Genomic DNA, 17,891 nt, shown 5'->3' on the forward strand with positions numbered 1-17,891 from the left:
GTAGCAGGTACATAATTATACAGAAACCAATTTATTATCATTCACTGTTAGAATATGTTCAATAAAAGAATGTAATTAGTATAACAAACAAACAAACAAACAAACAAACAAACAAACAAAATGAATAACAATCCCAGATGAAAAGCTGTAAGAATAGTAGAAATGAATTCAATTTGAATATTATAAAATAAGGACTGGAAAGCTTTCCCAGGAAGATAAGGCAAATTTTAGTCCAAGATAGAAAAGCAAATTTTCCCATAATTTTATTTATGTATTTCTTAATCAAGTAAATATTGCAGTTGCATAATTATTTGTCTGAACAATATCAAATGTATCAAATTTCACGTATGTATGAAACTAACTGATGAAAATAAACCACCCTAGTTCTTTGCGTTACCATGGTAACGATGCACACCCAATTACCCCAGCATTTCGCCATCTCTTACTCTACTCTTTGTACTGACAAATAAGGCGTGGTTCGCAAACCCATACATGATGATACAGTCAATGTGACTAAGCGACTAATATTATCCCTCTCTCTGACATGCTGTCAACCATATATCACTCAGCTGACGAGTATACTGATGGTTATCGTGAATGTGAAGTCAGAAACTCTTATAAATAAATATATTTTTACATTGGACTACTATTATTGACGATGCTTGCATTTCTAAGGCGTATAATTTCATGGTCACGAGTGAGCTACATTCACAGGTTATAAAACATCCACACAATGACCTATAGTAATGAGTCTAGATGTGACAGGAATATGTTGGTAAGTCATGATTGATGTATTCTTGTGCTTAGTGTAATTAATGTCTTATAATGCCAGTGGTGTATATTATAGTCAACGGTATTGCTGGTAATGGTAAAACCACTTTGCTTTGACTTGTTGTACCGGAGTATGTTGATTCCAAATACAACACGCGTGCTAGTGGGAATATGCTGAGTTGGAAACAATAGCCTATTGTGGTTTGTCTACAATAGTGGTCTATTTTTGGAGATAATGGTTCACGGATTTAGACCAATTGTAATCCCGTTAGACACCACGGTGTGTATTAATAGGCATTCCTGCGAGTGGTAAGATTACTCTATGTTGGTAAGAAAACAATTCTCAGATTTCATAATTTTAATTTTATTTATCACATTAATGTGAATTTACCACATTAATGTGTGAATTAAAATGCGTCAAAAATGTAATGTGTACGCCCATTGTATTATCGTATTTGTTAATATAAAATATTTCCGTATAAGATATATCACAATACTATCGATATGATAACATTAAAAGAGAATTACCAAAAATCGATATATAATTAACATAATGATGAGAATCTGATATGTATGGTAAATCTACTCACATTTACATGGCCACGGATTATATTTATTTGGGTATATATAGAAATATTCATTTTAGACAACTCGAATCTACCTTAATGCATATTATTCTTACGGTAAGTGGATTACGTAATAATTTCATTATAAGAATTGATATCATAACATGGTGAGAAAACATTGATTGCATAACTTCATTAGTCAAATTATCTCATTAAAAACGATGGCAAATATTAAATTGAATTACCAATCGCAGCTTAAGAAATGTGTAATCCACCCGGTGTGTAATCGCATAAACCTGACAGGGAATTATTGACAATAGATTATTCCATTGCAGATGTATATCAGATATCACATGGAATGATTTTTGAACTTAGACATGCAGAGGTCACGTGGAAAGACAATTCAACCTTATTGTGTCATTAGTGGGTGTCTTTTTGAAAAGATATCATTTTGCAAACTAAATTTTGTAAACTTATTAAACATCTGTGTATATTCATCAACCATCGTGGATTAGATTGTTTCAAGATGCAAATCAAGATCATTACAATAGAAGTTGGTACAATACAGCTTGTAATAAATCCTCATTGTGTGATTACATACGTTTTAAGAATAAGCCCAACCTGGAGAATTATCTTCAAGATAAATTGGATTTTTATGGTGCCAGCTTAAAATTTAAGGCAAGATCAAATACACTGCCTCTAAACGGTAGAGTTGCCTCTTGGCATAATAGTAAAACTTCTGGTTTATGTGATTTGTGTCATAGTAATATAGAAGATATTAGGCATTTTATATTTTCTTGCCGAGTGTACAATGATATTCGTTCTAATGAGTTCAAAAGATTGAAGGAAAGTTTAGAAAGGAATGGTCTATTATATGTATGGGAATTATTTATTACAAGCAACATTGATGAGAAATTATTTATCTTGCTTGAGAGTGACTGCACCCAATTTTTACCAACTTTTCCTAGTGACTTAGTTCACACTGCTAATGTTTGTTTTGATGTCACATGTAAATCTTTACTGAAAAGAACATGGAAGGCACGTAATGATTTCCTTAAGTAATTAATTCTTCACCACACTGACTACAATCTTGTCTATTGTATAATGTATATATCCAGTTGATGTAGTTTTAGGTGGCTGGCACTCAGCTTCCACCCAGGGGCCAATTGGCTTTTGATGCTGGCTTTATTTGCTTCATTCTTTTTTCCTCACTTCATTTGACCCACGGGCGGACGATGAATGCAAGCCAACTTTGTATTCTTTGTAGTATTTTAACTTTAGTATTGTAAGTATTCTTTTTTAGTATTTCTGTTTGTATTGTTAACTTTTGTAAATACTTTCAGTATCATCTTTTAATTCTTGTTAACTTTTTGTTTATATGGATGCACCACCAAGACGGTGGGTGCCGCTGTTATAAAAGCGTTTTCCAAATAAATAGATAAATAAATAAATATTTATTTATTTAAATAAATAAATAAATAAATATTATTGACAACATACCAGTCTATCACACTCTCTTAAATTGGCCGATTGATTATGTCAATCTTTTAACGATTGATGATAGGAATCAATCTAAATAGATTGAAAAATAGATTGAAATGTCTTTTTTGTTTTCACTCTAACTCTCTTTACAGACTAATTTCACTATCTAATCAAGTGTTACTCATAATATACTGCCAATGACATGTATTGCATATGTTTGGAATGAGATTGCAAACTGTTTTAGAGTGAAGATTTTTTTGAAAACAATGTAAATCAATCCTTTCTACTGAAAATTCAATCGAAAAAGATTTGCCTCTAACTTTAATCACTAAAAGATTGAGAATTACTCCTTTTGATTGAAAAAAAAGTTCAAATCACCCGACTGAATATACAGTCGAAAACGATTTGTCCCTAATTCAGGACGGCGAGATTGAAAATTCAATATTTTTGATTGAATATTCAATCGGGCAATTTGAGAGAGTCACACACTCGCAATCATTGAATGATTTGAATAATGCAAAATATTTGTAAGACCTTTCAACATTGGATACAGACCATTTCATCGCAATCTGTAAGTAGGGGTGTGCGTGCGAATGTTTGAGAGTCGGTTGTTTCAGTTAATGCTGCGCTACAAGCTGCATCATTAAGCTGGCAATTTGTTACTGATCATCAGTCGCTCATACAACAAAGACTCATTTCCACCATTATCTCTGTGTAGACCTTTTTACTTTAAATTGTAAGATGAATGTATAAAATGAACTAGTAAAACATTACCAACTATCTCATCATGACCTTTAATATGTTCCTCATTATAAAACCAAATCAATAGATTGTACATAGATTGTCACACAGTTTATGGATGTCTTCCCATTACAATAAATAAATGGTATGTACTTAAATATGAGTACACCAATTAAGGCAATTATGCTTAGCATCATGCCCATTAATAACAAGAAAACATTGGTCGCCTCGTTATTGTACAATCACAAACATCCGCGTTGCCGAAATGTACACATCCTCGTTCACGTCGTGATTATGGATAGACTCCCATTTACACAAAGCGTTTATTTAGACACGCCATCTAATAATTCTATCCCAACGTAAGATATACTGAAAATTATCTCATGGTCATATTGTGATTTCTTTTAATGAAAATTTCAATCAGTATCGATCGAAATAATGGGACGAAGTAAGGAGTCGTACAGATATGTGTGTCCTTTTAATAAGACATGGAAACACGAACTGAAATTAATCATAACCAATTTATTACTAGGATTTCTTAATTCTTTATGGCAACTATGCAGAATCTCTGAGACTACATTTCTGTTACATATTTATAATTATATAAACACATCAGGAAAAGTAACTGCCCCTGTTTTGGAAGACAATGATTCACAATCTGTGCATCAAATTTCAAAACCGAAAAGGAAAAGAATGGCCAATTATGTTCTGCACATTTCGATACCTTGTGTCAAAAGCTCTTTTGAATGTTGCCATTTCCATGTTTCCTGTCGCATTTTCTTGTGTGATGTTGAATCTATCGTGCGTGATCTCAGCTAACTTCATCTTTAAAATCAATAAACAAATAAACAGATTTTAAAATTAAATCAGTGAGTGAGATTTTGACAAACAATTGCTGCAGTAAAGAAGGTCCTAGTCAAAGGAAGAACATGTTTGCTTTGATATTTCTGAAAGTTGTTATTTTCTAATAATATTCTCGACAAAATTCAATATACGACACCTTGAAGAAGAATTTGTTTCCACTTTAGTATAGTCAATTGTTGGATTTAATCAAAAACGCTTTAATATGTGCAAAAAATACTTATCAATTTAATTTACATCTTGTGTATTTTTCTACTTGTCCTTATCTAACATACCTAATGTAATAAGCAGAATGCATTAAAGCAATACAATAGTGACACTTTGCTGACGCAAACTAATGCTTTGTGTATGTAGTATTATAAAGAAAGAATGATTTTTCATAATATTTCTTATAGTAAAGTAAAAATAAAGGATACAAACACTATGAATTTATTAACCAAAGACGAAAAAATTAACAGCCACAACGACAACGCCAATATATCATTTATTATAAATTACACTTTGCGTGCACATGATTGTAAACCCGATTTTAGAATATGCTAGTGTTTCCGAGTTTTCTAGAATTATGTGATGAAGCGAAATGTCTCTTTGGAAGTAAAATGATGTCTCTCTTTTCAGAATGAATTTTACTCTTTCCAGAGTCAATTTTATAATTTTTTCACGAATTACATGTAATTCCAAATACATGGACATTGAAAACATTGTATCTGTGCTCAATAATAATAACATTTTAATTGAATTGTTTAATTTAAATTAATTGAACCGTTCACTGCAGCCCTATATATCTAAAATAGATTGTGAAAGGGTGCCATTTCCGTGGGTACATAAAATTACACGGTCTCCAAGGGACGGCGTTTAACATTATTAAATGCCCGTGTGTGCATTATAATGGCAGTATGCCTAATGGACGCTTTTCTGCCTGCCAGTTCATATATTCATTTCTATTCATGACACGGGAATTAAAATGGTAAATATAATGCTTTGACTTAAATTTAAATTGTATTTTTATGATGATGAGTCATGCTTGGGTGACTTTCAGGGTTTTAGTTATCTGTACCGACATATTTTGAGATTGTTTAACCAGTCGGTCCGGGCAGATACACGCTTGGGTCCTGATGGGATCAGGCTCAAGCAAATTGTTCCAGCGCGACCTAAAAACTACTTTTATATAAGCATTATGGTCTCTGTATGGAGATGAAAGAAAGGAAGACAATTGAAGAAAAAACAGCATGGAAAAGAAACGCCAACTCCTAACAAATTAAGTGATCAGTTTTGCTTTCAGCCACTGACAGATGAACAAACGAGAGGAAGATATAAAATAAATCAAATAAGACCAACTATTTTACATCATGTTTATCATTATAAAACAAAATCAATTATAGTAGTTGTACTATACCTCACATCGTGATTATGGATAGACTCCCATTTACACAAGGCGTTTATTTAGACACGCGGTCTAATAGATCTGTTCCGACATAAGACATACTGAAAATTGTCTCATGGTCTTATTGCGATTTCTTTTAATGGTAGTTGCGATCAGTATCGATCGAAAAGATTGGACGAAAAAAAAAGGTGTGTCCTTTTTAATAAGATATGTTGAATCAATCCTGTCAAAATGTGATATGTGCGAGACCTCAGCTAAACTTATCTTTAAATAAATAAATAAATAAATAAATAAATAAATAAATAAATAAATAAATAAATAAATAAATAAATAAATAAACAAATAAATTAATAAATAAATTAATTAATTAATTAATTAATTAATTAATTAATAAATACATTCAATTATTTCAGTGAGATTTTGACAAACAATTACTGCAGTAGCTTCGAATCAAAGGAAGAACACGTTTGTTTTGATCTTCATAAAAGCTGTTGTTTTCTAATAACTGTCTCGACAAATTTCAATATACGACACCTTGAAGAAGAATTTATATTCAATTCAGTATAGTTCAATACTCGCCCCTATCTAACATACCTAATGCAATAAGCAGAATGCATTAAAGCAATACAATAGTGACACTTTGCTGACGTAAACTAAATGGTTTATGTATCAGTATAATAGTAACGTAAAAATAAAGAATACAAACAATATGAATTTATTAACCAATAATGAAAAAACTATCATCCACAACGACAACACCAATATATCATCTGTTATAAATACTATACATGGACATAATTGTACAGCAGATTTTAGAATGGGTTCTATAGTGTTTCCGAGTTCTCTAGAAATATGTGTTGGTGCGAAATGTCTCTTTTGGAGTGAAATGTTGTCCTTAATCACTCTTTTCAGAATGAATTTTACTCTTTTCAGAGTAAATTTTTCACTTATTACATGGAATTCAAAATACGTGGACATTGAAAACATTGTATCTGTGCTCAATAATAACAACATTATAATTCAATTGTTAATGTAAGATTCCCTTCAGCCCAATCTAAAATAGATTGTGAAAAGGTGCCATTTCCGTGGGTACATAAAATTACACCGTCTCCAAGGACGACGTTTAACATTATTAAATACCCGTGTGTGTATTATAATGGTAGTATGCCTAATGGACGATTTTCTGCCTGCCAGTTCATATATTCCTTTCTATTCACTATACGGGAAATCACACGGAACTTATAATGCTACGACTTTTAAGTCATAATTTAAAAATGTAAATTGCATTTTTTATATTTTATGATGATCAGACGTGTTTGAGTGTCTTTCAGGGTTTTTAGTTATATCTGTACCGACATATTTTAAGATGGTTTAACCAGTCTGCCCAGGCAGACACACGCTTGGGTCCTGATGGGACCAGGCTTAAGCAAATTGTTCTAACGTGACCTAAAACTTATATAAGCATTATGGTCTATGTATGGAGAGGACAGAAAGGAAGACAATTGAAGAAAAAAGAGCAAGGAAAAGAAAGACCACTCCCAACTAAGTAAGTGAAGAATTTTGCGTTTAGCATTGGCAGATAAACAAACGAGAGGAATATATTAAACGAATCAAATAAGACCATCTATTTTACATCATGACCTTTATAAAACAAAATCAATAGATAGTAAATAGAAGGCAAAGTTATACTTCTACGCTGCACAAATTTGAGTAGCGTAGAAGTATAATTTTGCTTTCTATTTATGTTTACCGCTACGTCTGAATACATTATTATACAAGTAGTATATCTAACGTTTTTAGAAACTGTCGATCACATGGCTTATGGATTTCTTCCCAGTAGAATTATAAATGGTATGTACTTAAATTTAAATACACTCATTAAGGCAATTATGCTTAACATCATGCCAGTCCATTTATAACAAGATAACATTAGTCGCCTTGTTATTGCCAAAATGCCAAAATACAAACATTAATTCCGTGTTGCCGCAATGTACACATCCGCGTTCACGTCGTGATTATGCATAGACTCCCATTTACACAAAGCGTTTATTTAGACACGCGGTCTAATAGATCTATCCCAACATAAGATAAATACTGAAAATTTTCTCATGGTCATATTGTCATATACTGAAAATTGTCTCATATTGTGATTTCTTTTAATGGAAATTTCAATCAGTATTGATCGAATTAATGGGACGAAGGAAGGAGTCGTCCAGATATGTCATGTAGTTGATATATGCAAAAGGTGTGTCCTTTTTAATAAGACATGGAAACACGTACTAAAATTGATCATAACCAATTCATTATTGTCATCGTTATCCTGAGTAAATTCGTAATTATTTATGGCAACTAAGCTGGATCTCTCAGGCTCTATATTTATGTTGTATAAACACACCATAAACAGTAACTACCCATATTGGAAAAACAATAAGTTAAAATATGGGCATCAAATTTTCAAACCGAAAATTTTTGTCAATAGCTCTTTTGAATGTTGCTATTTCCTTTCGCATTTCTTTGTGTGCTGTTGAATCAATCTTGTCAAAATGTAATATTGCGCGCGCGTGACCTCAGCTAAAATCATCTTTCAATCAATCAATAAATAAACAACTTCAATATTTTCAGGGAGATTTTGACAAACAATCACTGTAGTAGCTCCGAATCAACGGACGAATATTTTAACTTTTATCTTCCTGAAAGTTGGTGTCTCTAATATCAACAGTCTGGGCAAATTCAAAGCTTTTTGGTAGTTTTGAGAACAAAGTACAAAATAAGGTTCAAGCATGCATTTAAACATATTTATTCACCAATCTTTGCATTAGAACAAATGATAATGATACAAATGAAATGGAATAATCCGAATTAATCAGGGTGATTACGTGATGCATGCTTGAACCACAATTTGTTCTTTGTACTCAAAATTACACATGATGCAGTCATGTCTACAGTAGAATTCACCACGACCTTTGCAGGACATAAACCCCATTAAAAGCTATTAAACCAAAATAACACTCATTGAAAACAGCTCAACTATGTTACATCAGATCTTCTCTGGTTAAATCCACACACACATGTGTCTGTTATGAGCAATGAGCTGGTATTATAGTTTCAGTTGGGTGAACGATTATAAAGGTAACAATTACTGTGTGGCCTTTGTTCACGAAATGAGGCAATACTGTGCATATTGTTAACCACATTCTTGAAAATGAGAAACATAATGGCTGTGGGCCGTAACAGGGTTTTGAAATAATTTCTTCATATTTGTTGGTATTATCTGTCGTTTACATATCCTTCCTAAAACACCAAAGTGCGAATATTTCCAAACATCTAAATTAGCTAAATATTTAGGACATGTTACAAAACTATATTTTCTAGAATTTTAGAAGAGTACTTTTAATATTGGCCGGTTATTTTTCACACAGCGACGTTAACTAGGCAATTACCCATACTTCTAACATACGCTATTTGTAGAGGTTACGCGTCAATGGTAAGAGCACTGTGTATTGTGTATAGGAAAACGGACAGTAACCGCAGTATGAAAAAATGACTTGGGCAATTAGCGCAGCAGGCTGACGATATACGACACCTTGAAGAATTTGTTTTCACTTTAGTATAGCCAGTTAAATATAATCAAAAACGCTTTAATATGAACGAAAATATTAATCAATTTAATTTACATCTTGTGTTTTTTCTACTCGCCCCTAACTAACATACCTATAATGCAATACGCAGAATGCATTAAGGGGGTACTACACCCCTTGATAAATTTGTGACTATTTTTGCATTTTTCTCAAAAAATGATAACACACTGGTAACAAAAGTTATTTATATTATATGGGCAAGATTTCCAGTAACTACACTGGAATTTCGGTGACTCAAGAGTCCAGACAAGTGGTACGTTATTTATGATAAGAAAAGAGTTACTGCTAGAATGTACCTCATTTCTTAACATTATATAATGAACCACTTGTCTTGAATCACTGAAATTTCAGTGAAATAATTGGATTCCTTGCCCCTATAATATACATAACTTTTCTTACCAGTGTGTAGTTATTTTTTGAGAAAATGCAAAATTAATCACAAAATTGATCAGGGGATGTAGTACGCAAACTAACGGTTTGTGTAATATTATAAATTTGATTTGCTTTATTGGTTGATCTGCTGTCTGGTGACTGGTTGAGTGATATGTAGATGGAATGATTGATGCATATTTACTGTTAATTCTACCAGGTTCTATTCATTTAGCATTTTATTAATTTTATTTTGTATTCATTAATTGACCACTCTCCATTTATTTCTTCATTTATTGATAATTAATTTGTCTACCCAATTATTATCATAACTTGATATGAACTTGGTATAAACGTGGTTTCTGAGCATTGTGAAAGTTTGTGCTAATCAGTCCATGAGACGCGATACGTCATGAGTGTATGCGTTACCGCATTGCGATATTACACTCACCTATGAAGATCAATATTATTACTATACAAAACGCATGCCTCCCCCATGGCTGCTGAGCTGCCCGTAAGCGAATCGTCAATTCAAAGCTTGTTCATTCATCTTATTCAAATTAGCCGCCCAAACCACTTTGGGTGCCGCCTGTACAAATGTAGAAGGTTTGTGCACTTGCGACCAAATTGGGACAAGTCAGCACCCCTTGGGATGTGTGAGAACAATGGTACTACTTTCTCAAGTGGTGCGCTTACATATAACTTTTTCTATTCATCACATATTGACAGTCACCTGCCAGGAAAAGCGTTAATATGCTGTTGGGTCAGTGACCAATTAATGGTGGAAATCCTTTGTTCGAAACAATGGTACCACTGTTATGAATAACCTGTCGGCAAATCAAATCGGCATCAAAGGAACGATGCGTTACGTAATATATTATATCTCCTTCCGATCTAAGCTCCTTCCTTGCCCTGCACTACAACGTTGTACAAGTAGGCTTCATTCATCACCTGCCATGTCTGTGTATATGTGTGCAATCATGAATTGAATTCGCCGTCGAAGTGACGTAATAATCGGATTAACTACCATAGCAATAGATGAATAGGCCTACAATCTTTGAATAGAACGCCCTGCACTACAAGCAGCTTGCACTCTAACAGGTGCGAGTGAGTAGCATAATATGCATATTCTATACGCCGTAGAAGTGACGTCATAATCAGATTAACTACCATAGCAATAGATGAATACAATTTTTGAATAGACCGCCCTGCACTACAAGCAGATTGCACTAATCACCTGTGTATGTCAGCAAACATAGATTGAATACAATACCGCTCTTTTCAAAGAAACTTATCTTACAGGTGCGAGTAATCAGCCATCTATAGTTCAATGCATCGGTACCGCGTGAACGTTGTAGTGCAGGGCGGTATAGTCAAAATTGTATTCATCTATTGCTATGGTAGTTAATCCGATTAACTACGTAACTTCTACAGCGTATAGAATTACAATCCAGGTCTTTATCCCTGTTCTTTGACATCTATGGTTCAATTCATATCTACCGCGTGAACGTTGTGAAGTGAACGGCGATCTATTCAAAATCTGCATTCATCTATTGCTATGGTAGTTAATCCGATTATTACGTCACTTTGACGGCGAATACAATGCCGCTCGTTTCAAAGACACTTATCGTACAGGTGCGAGTGAAACGTACATGGACTCTGCATAATACGAAATTTCCTTAGAAATACGATCAAGATTACGATCCAGTGTTTATGTCTCTTTTTTGATAATCAGTGACGCGATGCAGAGTTACAGCGTTCATCTTCAAGATATGGCGTCCATTACATAAGAATTACCTATAACCAACTACTTCAATGCGACATAGGCACATCAATCACTACCGGTAACTATGGTAACTATGATATTGATAACTTACAGAACGTAATCTTGACAGAGTCGCTCTCTATCTTAACTACCAAGCTATTTCAATACCAATACTTTTAAGCTATATGCTATAGATAGCACAGTGCTAAATCAAGAGAAAGAAAGTAATTCGTGTGCCGAATTCACAGTTTAAAGCCATAGGGCCTAATCTTTTTATTTCTTCAAGCGGGGAGGTGAATAAGGATAATTTACTGGGTAGGCAATTTAATTTATTTTTGCCCTCAAATAATGGAAAATAATTTACTGGGTGGGCATCGATAATTAATGTTATCCAGGCGTTTTGTAGGCGAAATGTAGACCTGGCTTTGATGTATAAAGTGGACATTATACCCTCACCCTAAATGCATCTTCTGCCAATTTTTACCATATTCATGTCAAGAAACATTGTACAGGCCTACCATTTCACTTTGGGTACTTAGAAATCTTATACTAATTATCTCTCACCATTACTTCTACGTAGGAAAAAAGCAGTAAAATTAGATGGTAATTATTATATGGTGTCTCATTTTTTGTGGGCAAAATAATTTACTGGGTGGGCACTTTTGGGCAATGGGCAAGTTGAATTTACTGGGTGGGCAAAATAATTTACTGGGTGGGCAAATGCCCACCCAGTTAACATGTTATTTACCTCCCTGTCTTCAAGTGGGTTTTTTTTCAAACTTTCTTTTTTCAAAGCATATTTGCAAGATTTACACAATGATGTTTCTAATTTTCACCTAATATGAGTTAGCGAAATTAGCATCTAAAAAGAGACACGAAGAACTAGTGATCGAGATAGTAAGTGCTTCTGTGTTGGTTTCTTGTTATTTCATTTTACCTCATTAAGGGATCTAAAATGAGCGTTTATTGCGTTTCGACAGTATTTTTTGTGGGACATTAGAGCACCTCGGACCTATCGAATTGCATTCTGAATACGAAGCATGTCTTTCTGATATCAAATAATTTTCATTTTTGAAAATCACAATATAATACAAATTTTATGACAAATTATAAAAATTTAATATTTTTCAAATTTTTGATATATAACAGTCCTCGAAGTAAATTATATAAATCTAATGACATATTCTTAAAGTGTATGTAGCAGGGAGGAAAAGCCGACGGTCAATTGAAAATTTTGACCTTTCATATTGAAGATATGGATTTTTTCCCAAAAAGACCTAATTTTTTTGGTGTTTTGGGAAAAAAATCCATATCTTCAATACGAAAGGTCAAATGTTCAATTGATCGTGGGCTTTTCATCCCACCTACATACACTTTAAGTATAAATCATCAGATTTATAAAGTTTACTTCAAGTACTGTTAAATATCAAAAATATCAATTTTAATGATTTGCCATAAAATGTGTATTAAATTGCGAATTTCAAAAATCAAAATTATTGATATCAGAATGACATTCTTCGTATTCAGAATGCAATTCGATATGTCTGATGTGCTCTGATGTCCCAAAATAAATACTGTCCAAACATTCATACCCCAGCCCTTAAGGAGCTGAAGATAGAGGAGTTTTTTTTTGTATTATAATGACCGTTGCCTAAAATTGTAAAAATTGTCACATAGTGCGTTACTAGAATTTTGAAAAAGTGGTTAATTTACTACATAATTTTATCCTAATGCATTGCCGTGTATAATTTTATCAAAAACTAACGTCATGGCGTTTATGTAAGGTACGTTTCATCAACTACAAATATTTACAAAAATTACTATATTCATCTGCTGAGGCCTTAAGACAATAATTCTTTTGTATATTTCAAGGTGTCCTTCATCGACTATAAATCTATTTTATTTAAAATCATTGCTCATTGCTGTGGGAACAATAAACTTTATACTCGATCCAAGAGCGAACAGCGACTGAGTATTAACCAATAAGTTTCGTAGACAGCACAAAGCGCTGTTACCTCATTCGTGAAAAATCAGTCGCTCGCCCGATCGCTCGTCGCTCGGCATCTGAGTATTAATAAAGTCAAGCCGTTACATTGACCTTGGTGGACTTACGTATGCGTCAATCGAAGACATCAAGGAGATGTTTAAGAGTGGTGGAATTTTATTTTCGGAGCGAAAATGTATTTATTATAAAGCAAATGTAATCACTTTTGTTAGTAACAATATCTAAAGCTATTCTGGATTTGTGAAAAACCCACACACTTTTTTGTATCAATATGCAAGAATGATTTGTTACTTCATGACATGAAGCAGAGTACTATATAAAGATATCCCAGGTAATGGCAAGGCTACTTTGCTTTCGTCGTTGTATGAAGTATTTGAAGAGTTTTGAACTCGCGTTTATGTGTTAGACTTCATGATAAGTAAAGTTATCTTAATCGGGTTTTGGTTACAGTCGACCTAGTTAGCATAACATTTCTTTTAAAACGTTTTTTCTTCAGAACGTTAGCCTATAAAGCGTTTAAAGAACTTAAAAATAATGTTGAGTTATTAACAGATTGAGAAACACCACTTGGTTACAATATTTTGTGGTAACTTTAAAAATATTTTGATAATGTTAACTCGATTTTGACCATCTTCTGACAACCCAGAGGATGTTTAAATACATTCCCATAACCCAATGGGGTTTCTGGCCTTGGTATGTCTGCCTATTTTACACATGTGACACAGTTGACCATACCTTGCATTGGGATTCAGTGCAAATAGCTGGTGTTTGCATCCTTTTATTTAACATTCAAAACATTGAGACTTGAATAAAATTAACGCAGTGGGACAATATGAATGTTTTAAAATCACATTTAATTTGTTAAGTCTTAACTATTAGCTCGTTGGCTGTAATTTTAAAATTACCATTTTGTGTGTGTGGTAATGGGGACTTTGCCTTTAGAATTAGGTGATAATGATCAAATTTCCCAATCATAGTGCATTGTGGGAATGTAAGCCTCCTCTACTGGCAACCTTTGGGCACCCTGTTGAAACTTTTACGAAACGTTTTGTGTTGGCTGAGGAAGAATATGATATAGCAACTATGGATACAACGGTATTCCGATATGTGGAAAACCTCCATTGTATTGGAAGTGAGAGTGAATTTTAAATAGTGTTCCCTGAATGGATGACTCCATTTGAAATCCACACCCCTTGTGTGGGAGATTTAAGATCATGTTTTCCATAGGGGGTGTATGGATTTCAATTGGAATAACCCATTATTACATTATCATCAAACGCATACGGCCTTCAAATGCCAGGCAATTTGATCAAGCACACAGACAGTGAATTTACAATCGAACCGATGAACAAAGGTGCGATGTTACATTATGCTTGCATGTTTTTCCATTAGGCCTATTGTTATATCCTCACTGTAACAAAGCAGAAATATTTTTGCTTTGTATGCCAATATTTTTAATGGACAACGATGTGTGTATTGTTCCACCCTCTATGCGCGAATGTAGGTACCATACTTACAATCAACCAATAATTACTCCCTCTTCTAGAAAAATACATAACTAATTTTTTTAATTAAAACAAATATAATCCTGTTTTGCCAAATGAAACATAGCTGAATAGTAATCATAGTTCTAACTGGTAAAGAAGTCAAATAGTTTTGCAATTTGTGAGAAATTGGTCCAAAACGTGCAATTTTGCACGAATTCTTACCATTGGAGTCACAACATTCAAAGACATATGGAAAGGTTTAGCTACAAAACGATTCTCTTATAAACGCATCTATGCACAGTTTCCACCTCGATACATCTGAGCACTCAATTTCGTCCAAGAGCTTCCAAGCAAGCAGTGAATTATCTCTACGCATTGTTTGTTTACACTCCACGGTTGAGTGCATAGCATCATAAGAGCTGTGTAAAGCTTCTAGCTGGTGACTAGTGGAAAATATGGCATCTGTGATTGGTTTTTGTCAAAATCCCAAATGTTCCCTTCATCCAATCAGAATATTTTTATATCGAACGAAAGCTAATACTTCCCCTAAAAACTCCTTTTTTCATTACGTCAACAGATAAATGCAATTCAATGTTTATAGCAAAACGAATGTGGTAAACCTCATGAAAACGACCTATTCAAGCACACTTTTTGACCAAAATGAAGGTTTTAAAAGTCAAAACCTCAAGTGATCCATGCAATAGTTTTCAGATTTTATGTCATTACATGCAAGAGCACACTTATATTGTCCATATACTAGCTTCATTTCAACATGTTCAATGACCAATTCTCTTTAAATTGCCAATCTTGTGTGAAAATTTACTAGTTTCGCCTGTTTTGTCATACAGTTGTAAATTCAGTTGTAAACTCTTTGCTAAAGAGCGCTTACAAATTGGTATGTGGTATGACATCCAATCCATATATGCAAAAGCATCAAATTCACACCCAAACATGCCATAAAAGAATGAAATTCAACTCAACTGCGTTGATTCTTGTAAAGCTAATAATAAATATCAATTTTCGCTCCATTTAATTTAGGGAGTATAAAATCCGACCAATTATATATAAAGTCTATTTTCTACAAGTGCTACACGTACACGATCACGTACCGTGCTTCTTTAACAGAGTGTTATGCAAACCCATAATCATGATACCACTGTATCGTTACCATGGCAACAGATACGCCAACAAATGTTGTAGTTTAATATATTCACTAAAAAGCAATTTGTTTTCAGTGCAAATGGATACGAGTCTGTTTTAACCATATAGCGATGACTGTTTGGTTCTTTACATTTGCAGGTTGGAATATAAATTATTATGTGCTCGATCGAACAAATGAGTAATGTTATGTAAAAAATCAATGTTTTGGTTTTCCTAAATATTATTCTTCCCAATGTACAATATACTAAAATTCCTTCAAAATTAGTTACTGTTCTTGAGATATAATGGTAATTTGTACGTTAAAAATCATTAAAATAATTCACAAGAAATTAAACACTTTTAGTCATGTCTAAAGATAATTTTAGCTATAAAATGACCTGCTATCACTATGGACCACAATGGCCTCATCCCAATGGCATAATTATACCTTAATTAAACAACCAAAGTACAAATTTGACTTGAAGTTGCAGTGTTTGTACCCAAATTTTCAAAGGTCATGCAATGAATAAACAGATGTGTTGGGGTTCCAGGACTGTGTCCCTGATAGATGAGCATGTTGTGTATCTTTTTTTGTAGTAATTGTGTATTTGACACGCACTGGAATAGAATCAGTCAAACAGATGAAAGAAACAAAAATGAGATATATAATTTATAGGAAGAATTGATATCTAAAATAGTACATCTAGAGTTGATTTTAAGGCATGTATGGACTGCTCAGTGCCAGAAGTGTGCAAGTGCATTAGCTGCCATGTGAAGATGAGTACAATATACTGTGTGTAAATTGCCAAATGTTCACAGGGCAGCTATTGCACTTACCCACTTCTGGCATTGAGTAGTCGATATGCCTCTAAATGAGTGTTGTTATTTTTTTATTTGTTTGGTGTGTTTGTTTTTGTTTGTTTTTGACGAAAGGCAGACGCCATCCACAAAACATTACAATAGATTGGTCTTACAATAATACATGTTTGTACAGCCTCCTGTATCAGTACTGAATGTAGATGCTCAAACTCCAAATAATGTTTTTGTGGAAGGTGTCTGCCTTTTGGCTCTTTCGTCAAACCCTCATTTTGAGGCATGTGCTTAAAGATGGAATTCTACGGTATAAACCATCTTGTTCTCAAACAAATGATACATTCGGAAATTATATTTCATAAAAACTGAATGCAGTTTGGCGTAGTATCTTTGGAATTATATGATGAGTTTTATTAAGTGTAATTCGGAAGTTTCGATTTGATGTTATAACAAATTTACTGAGACGTAAGATCGATCCTAAGATCGTGGAAATGATGAAATTGTTTCTATAACATTTATCACAATGATGTATATTCATACTAAACGTAAATAGGAAGCATTTTAAGACGTCTACGCTACTCAAATTTCACTCACCGGGGCGCTTTCACCGGGTCAACCGGCGTCTTCATCGGATTGCTCTGAAGATTTGTTGTTGCTAGTGATGTTAATGGAACACCTCCGATGGCGCCACCACATTTTTCAGTTTGCCGTCATCTACATATTTGACGTCATCGGAGGTGTTCCAATAACATCACTAGCAACAAAAAATCTTCAGAGCAGTAACATCCGCTGAAGACGCCGGTTGACCCGGTGAAAGCGCTCCGGTGAGTGAAATTTGAGTAGCCTAGAAGTCTTAAATAATGCTTCTT

The 17,891-nt window shown here is 33.6% G+C and overlaps 1 protein-coding gene across 1 annotated transcript in view; it reads left to right on the plus strand.

Annotated features, from left to right (window-relative positions):
* Positions 1-592: 592 nt before the first annotated feature.
* The window catches only part of LOC140167685 (uncharacterized), a 77,903-nt gene continuing 60,604 nt past the window's right edge, over positions 593-17,891 (plus strand). Inside the window, exon 1 of the mRNA XM_072190984.1 lies at positions 593-775. The gene's annotated coding sequence lies outside the window, so the exon portion shown is untranslated. The remainder of the gene's footprint in view (positions 776-17,891) is intronic.

The sequence above is a fragment of the Amphiura filiformis genome, chromosome 13 (genome assembly GCF_039555335.1).
Source record: "Amphiura filiformis chromosome 13, Afil_fr2py, whole genome shotgun sequence".
Classification (NCBI taxonomy): Eukaryota; Metazoa; Echinodermata; class Ophiuroidea; order Amphilepidida; family Amphiuridae; genus Amphiura; species Amphiura filiformis.